Here is a 7,479-nt window from a genome sequence, read left to right on the forward strand (position 1 = left end):
TTAATACTCGCACCGCTTTCCTTTTCGGGTCGTCCCTTAATACTTGCACCGCTTCTATAAATGGAAATTTATACCAATAATATATTATTTCTCACACTTACTTACTAACCCCACCTACACCCCTATTCCCTACAAAAAATCATTTAAAAATTCACACATCCACTCACCACTCTCCACCTCTCACACATTTCCCACTAACTACATTAAAAAATACCCCACTATCAACTAACACTCATTAAATTAATAAGTCAATTTAAATGTCTTAAACTCCGCACCGGTCAAACCGGTGCGAGTATTAAGGGACGGAGGGAGTATTAAATTAGTTTGGTGATTTTTTTGAGTGGTGTGAGTTAGTATTACGTGTAGATTATATACCATAATGAAATTAAGGCTCAGTTTGATAGTCGGTAATATATGAGGGGAATGAGTATATGTATGACTAGAGTTGTTAAAGTTGATCCGGCTCGAAAACCCGGCCTGAATCGGCCTTTATATGTAACGGACCTGAACCTAATATTTTGGTAAAACATGTAACTCGTAACCCGACCTGTACCGACCCTACAAAACAATTAAGTATTTATGACCCTATATTGTATGACCCGAACACGAACCCGACACCTAACCTGCAAATGATCGATAACCGAGCTAACCCGACCTAACAATAATCCGAACTCGTTTCGTCACCCGACCCAACAATGATTTGAAACCGATTATTACCCGATATGTGGCGACCCGTTACCGATTTACCCGACCTGTTGATAACCTGACTTGTCATTGACTCGGCTAAATAGTAATCCTCCGTCCCTAAAAGATTGCCTCATAATCCTTTTAGGATGTCTCTATTTGTTTGCCTCTGTAATACTCGATATTTATTATTAAATTATAATAATATTTAGGAATAATTTATTCTAATAATCTAACATTTGGGTATTTCTCTTTTATTAATCCCACATATGACATTTTTTTCAATAATCCAACCTTTTAGACCTAATCTCCTTTAATGGTCCCTTATGACCATCCACCTGAATAACTGGTTATCTATTATTTTTTAATATACTCTTTCACCCTACAAGATCACTCACCAACTAGTATACCTCGTTGAGTCGTCAGACCGTGAAAGGGGAGGGGTTTGTTGGCGTGAAGGAAAGAATTTTTTTTAAAATTAGACGAATAAGACAAAGACACGTGTCAAGATGATAGGCTAAAGTCGTATCACCTAATCGAAGATAAACCTAAGTCCACAAACAAGATGGTAAGGGAAGTAGGGATCGAATCCACGGGGAAACTACGTTCTTTCCACTACTAAAATAAAGGTCTAGACTATTGGGAAACAAGAATATGCTTTGGTTTGAATATTAAACTACGATAATAATTAAATAAGGAGAAATCAAATAAATAAAAGGCATAGGGTATAGGGTATAGGTTCACCAATGAACAATAATCCAGGATGAGAAACACTCACTAGCAGTCAATAAAGTAACTAATCAGACTAGCATGCTCTCTCGAATCGATACTAATCATAGAATTGGAATTAACAGGCTCTCGCAATTTATTAAACCCAATTCTACCTATTGAAAGTATCATAAACATCAAATTGCATCTCTTTAATTTTAACTAATTGGCATTGCTTAACTATAACAATTAAACCTGCACAAATCTAATCGTAAAGAAATATAACCAATAAATAGGAAACTAATCAACAATACCAACAATCAACAACAACTAATCATCCCTTCATATTAATTTATGGATTCCCAAAATCCTAGATTGAAACTACTCACACATGATTGAAGTAAACAAAGTACAAATATTTAACGAAAACATAATTAAACTAGAATAATAAAATAAGGAATGAATCAATACCGAATTTATGAAGGACAAATTGAATGAAAACTTCGAACTTTGATTAAAAGATTTAAAGATGTTTAACAAAGGGTTGAGAGAATAAAACTAAGTGCAACAAACTAAGTATGCTGAAAATAAGATGTTTTAAAAATAACTTAGGGATTCATATTTATAGTCTTACCCTAAAAAACCAAATAAAAACGGAATCATTAAAGCTAAATGCGCGCCCAGGTTATCGTTGCTCAATCGGGCAAAGGGCCCGCCCGATCGGGCGAACAACTCGACATAAATATTTGTTAGCAGGCTTCAGCGCAAGCGCCCGATGGGCACCCCATCGAGCGCGTGCCAGATCTTTATTCTCGCCTGACGGGCATCCAGTTTTCCTTGGTGAAGTTGACGAGCCCATCTCCCGATAGGCACCAAGCGAATGGCTCCCGATCGGGCGCGTGCTGATATGAGTTTTTCTCCTTCTTGCTCGCCTGGTTGGTCTCCCTTCGCCCACAAATCGATGGATGACCGGCTTGGTACGTCATTCTTCCTTCCCATCACCGATTCTAACTCTTAGGGCTTAAATATAAGCATCGTAGGCGCCTAAGAGTTGACAACATCCCGAACATGCTCGGGATCGTGTAGGGGCCCTTAGTATCGTGAAACGAGCCTAAAAAGATCAATTTCCCTTCAAATAACCTAAAAGTTCATGGCACTACACAATACACATTAGTTTTAAAAACGACTCCTAAGAGCTCGTTTAATATAGAAAAGTACTAAGGGACGGGTAAAAACACCATAGAATGTGCATATATCAAACTTCCCCAAGCTAAACCTTTGCTTGTCCCTAAGCAAAGAGCATGAATGAGAGATGGACAATTAATTCACCCCAAGTTAAATGGAAAAGAGAGATGATGAATAAAGATCAAACCAACGTAAGCATATATCATGATTGAATTATCTAGTCCTTACGGTCACACATCAACATGTTCAAAGTTCACACAGGGCTCACAAGGCATACACATAAATTAAGACTGGGTCTCACCAAGTGAATCACTCCTCTCGTTATGTGGCGAGATAAGCGAACCAAATGTGGCCCGTTCACTCACCTTCCCATTATGAACATGCATTGTAACACCCCAAAATTTGGACCTTTTATATAATCAAAAACCCTGTTTTTATTCCATAAAATCATCGCCAAAACCTTGGGAGTGTCACTGCTACATATATTCTCCATACAAAATAAATGCAAAGCAACAAAACAATTTAAAACTATTAAAGTAAAAAAAAAACTAAGTGGTCTAAAAGGTGGCCCATAAAAATATTACAATCAATCCCCGTAAAATAAATAACAAAATCCAACTTAAAATGAAATAGAAATTGTCCTTTGATCACTAGGTGGTTATTCTAAGCGTCTCCTCACTCATAGCCAAGTACCTTTACCAATCCTGCAAAAATAAATAGAAAAGAGACAAGAGAGACAAACTCCCAAAAATCAGATAAACTGAGTAATTCCAACTCCATCCCGTAAAATAAATAATTTTAGTTTGAAATGTTTTGAGTTCATAAAATAAGTAATTAAACAACAAGCATCAATTGAATAATCCCATTATTAAACTTATCACACAAAGATCAATATTAATTGAGGGAAAGAGAACGCCAAGGGTCGCGCGTGACCCTTGAAAGTGGCCAAGTAAGATGAGTACAGAATGTCCCTAGTGTGCACACCCCTCACTAATTGACTATGGGTCTCCGCGACCGCACACCAATAGAATTAGGAGGAAGACTAAGCAGAAAGTTTAACAGAATAATAGAAACCTACTAGAAGCCTAACGGGTCTCCACTAAAGTGCACCGATAGAACATCTAGAAATCTTGACCTCCTTCCCCAATTTCAGTAGTCACTGGTCCGTATAGGTCCAGGAAATTCAGTCATCTGCAGTATAGAAAACCACATTCTAGAGCCAAAAGGGCAAAGAATTATGAATGTGTAAACTTTCATCCCTAGATCCATACAAAGAACCAAAAGGATCGCAATCCACATTCCAACTAATTAGCTTGTAAGCTGTTAGCAATCTCTGATGCATCAGGGATCAAGTGACGAATAAGTTCTCAATAGAAGCCTGGTTATTATACACAATTCTTCTCCATTCCTCTCTCTGAAAAAGACCTAGCAGCAGTTAAAACCTTTCTTTAATGAAAAACTGATCATCTTTTAAGGTTCAAGCCCCCCCTCCAAATTTATTAACAAGATCTTCTCCATCATCCGAGAAACACTACTTTTACTTGAGTCAAATTGGGTCGTTATAGGTCAACAACGTACTTAATTATCTCTATAGTCTGCAACTATATCTTTTAATTTTATGCTTCAATGGAATGTAAAGACAATATCGTGAGTGTAAACTTTGGTACTCATATATATTTTCCTTCCATGCAACTTGCAGGCTAGGGATCGAGTCGATTGGAAGAAAGTCAACACGACCTTACTTAAGGTTTGTAATGCATGATCTAAAGGGACCTAAGTGGCTGGATTAGAGACATTTGTTAGATTAGCTCTCTAGCCTTTTGTCTTTAGTTGTTAATATTAGTTGTAATTTGTTAGACTAGCTAGGTGTTTAAAAATTGTAAACATACGTACTATATATACGCTTTGCTCTGTTGGGTTAATATAAATGAAGTTAATGTAATGATTTATTTATCAAAGATAAGCAGATTCATACCTTTGCTATTTTGGTGTTGATTGGGTACAGGTTTCAATACTCAATGGAGTATATATCTAGTTGTGGTTATTGCCGCCTATTTTATATTTTAAAAGAATTTGGAAAAAAAAAATTAATGTTGTTGAAGGGGGCTTTTAATGTACGCCTCAACAACATATGAATTTTTGGCGCAAAAATAAGGACCTGTTGAGGGGGGCATTTAAGAAGTGAGCCTCAACAGAGGAGGCTGTTGAGGCGGGCTTCTTAAATGCCCCCCTCAACAGGTCCTTATTTTTCGCGTTTCTGTAGAGGTTGTTGAGGCGGGCTTTTGAAAGCCCCCCACAACAGATCACCTGTTGAGGCGAACAAAGCCCGCCTCAACAGATCACTGAGCTGTTGAAGCTACGTCTGTCGCAGCGGGCCTTGTTCGCCTCAATAAACCCAAAATGCCCCCCTCAACAGGTATTTTTTCCACTAGTGCTAGCAGGGTAGCCTGTTCCTTACCCTTACGGGCTTTTCCCTCTTAAATACACTTTACGTTATTAGTAATTTAGTAAGACCCAACACGCAGACAACCAATCTCAAGGACCCAATAATAATAAAACTTGGCATATTATTACTACTGTACTCAAGCTATTCATATACGGAGTATATCATAATTCATGGGTGCAATACTAATCAAAACCATATCAATTAATTGTTCGGCATGTATTATTTGCTATAAAGAACTACAAATAGTTTTATGATCATAATACGACAAGCATCAAAAATTTACTTTCATCAAAATACTTATAGTAGCCTTAGTTTTCGAAGATAAGGGTAATATTATCAAGCATAATGTCATATAGTCACATTACTTACATCGTTATCGTCCTATCACCTAGTATCATATACACATGTCCAAAACATTTTACTAACGGGATACTAAAATATGATGGACATTGAAAATTACCTTGAACACGCACGTACTTCAAACTAGTAATCTCCTTGCGTATTTCCTACCTAGCCTTTGTCTAAGATTACGCAAAATAAATAAACCTAAGTTAATACACGATAGTCGCAATATTAGTCTAGATATACAAGCGTTAATACGTAATTGACCGCAAGTTAATGACGACAAAAAACGTTAGCGATTAACTCACCGAACCAGATTTCATTTGATTGAAGATATTAAATTGTAAAGTCAACTTTTGAGAGCGATTTCCTTCAATATTGCATAAAGATCAAATAATTCCCAAAATACGTTACTTTTTAAGTTAATTCCCACCATACCTTCCACGTCAGCATGGTAAACCGGTCTATTTTTTTTAATAATCAGCCCAAAACCGCTAAATGAAATAGCGGTTTATAGGGTTAACCGCTATCTCATTTAGCGGTTTGTTAACATATCAAAATCAAACAAAAAAAGAAAACCCTCGCTCTTTGTCTTCCTCTCCTCGCTCCTGCCTCCTCTCCCTCCTCGGCCCACAACCATCGGCGTCGCCGCAACCACCGGCTGGCTCTTCGTCTTCCGTCGTTCTTCTGCGTCGATCTTCCACCGTTATTCTGCCGTCGCTCCTCCGTGTTGGTGTTTCTTCCTCAGGTAAGTTCTGTTTCTTCCTCGATCTCCTTCGTTCCTGCCTCCTCCCTCTCCGCGGCCCACAACCACCGCCGGCTCCCCGTCTTCCGCCCTTCCTTTGCATCGAGCTTCCGCCGTCGTTCCTCCATGTCGGTTCTTCTTCCTCAGGTAAACCCTAACTTTTAATTTTTTTTGAATTAATATATTCAGTGCTCTTATGTGTCTGTGCTTCTTCCCTGTCTTCCGTCGTTCTTCCGCCGTCGCTCCTCCGTGTAGGTGATGACGGCTGTTTTTTTTTTATCATGCTTTGTAAAACCGCCATCTCAGATGGCGGTTCTGTTTTAAAGAAAACCGTCATCTGAGATGACGGTTTTCTTTAAAACAGAACCGCCATCTGAGATGGCGGTTCAACGCTCAACCGGAAAAAAAATACTTTTCTTTCTTCCTTGATGACGTGGACGTTATGATGGGAATTAACTTAAAAAATAACGTATTTTGGGAATTATTTGATCTTTATGCAATATTGAAGGAAATCGCTCAACTTTTGATGAAATAGGAAACTAGTTACTTAAAATATAAAACCAATCAAATTACTCCCTGCAACTCACGATTAATTCTAAAGAAACATCACGACTGATTGAAAAACAAAACTAAGGGATCATACTTCATCATAAGAAAATCCATAATTTAGAGAAATAACTCATTAATTAGGTTGATGTAAAATAAGAGAGAGGATGAGAGGATTGTATGACTTACCAGAGAAACACTTAAATTGAAGATGGTGAGAAGGGAATGACGGCAGCAAGGAGTTTTGAGGATGGAGTTTTTTCTTTGGTTTTTTTTCCTCTTTGAGAGTAACGTAGGGAGGTGTTTTTTTTAGGGTTTGAGGGTTTATATAGACAAGGATAATAATAGGGTTTATTTAAACGACTTAATTTTCAGAAATAATGATAAAACAAAGCTGAAAATATGTTTTTTATACTTTCTTTTAATTAAAAACCATTAAAACCTTTATTTTAAATGTAATTATCTTAAATTACCAAACTAATTTATTATAAAATATCCGAAAATTCGGGGTATTACATGCACACTATCAAATGAGTAGCAGCCCCTCCCAACTTACAACATTCTTGTGTTTGAAGGTTCTCCTAAACACTCAACCTACGTCGGAGTCGACTCGAAATGCACATATACTCTTTGATCCTTGAGAAACGACTATTTTCAACCTATTGTTATACACACATTGCACGATGATAAAAAAGGACTTTTATTCAAGCTTATAATGTTGACATAGTATAAACAACGGGTAAGGAATAATTTGGAAATGTGAGGGTAAAGTCTAATTTGGGGAGAAAAATATAACCAATGAGACCAATGGAAATCATCCCCA

Source organism: Spinacia oleracea, chromosome 3, assembly GCF_020520425.1.
Source record: "Spinacia oleracea cultivar Varoflay chromosome 3, BTI_SOV_V1, whole genome shotgun sequence".
NCBI classification, from domain to species: Eukaryota; Viridiplantae; Streptophyta; class Magnoliopsida; order Caryophyllales; family Amaranthaceae; genus Spinacia; species Spinacia oleracea.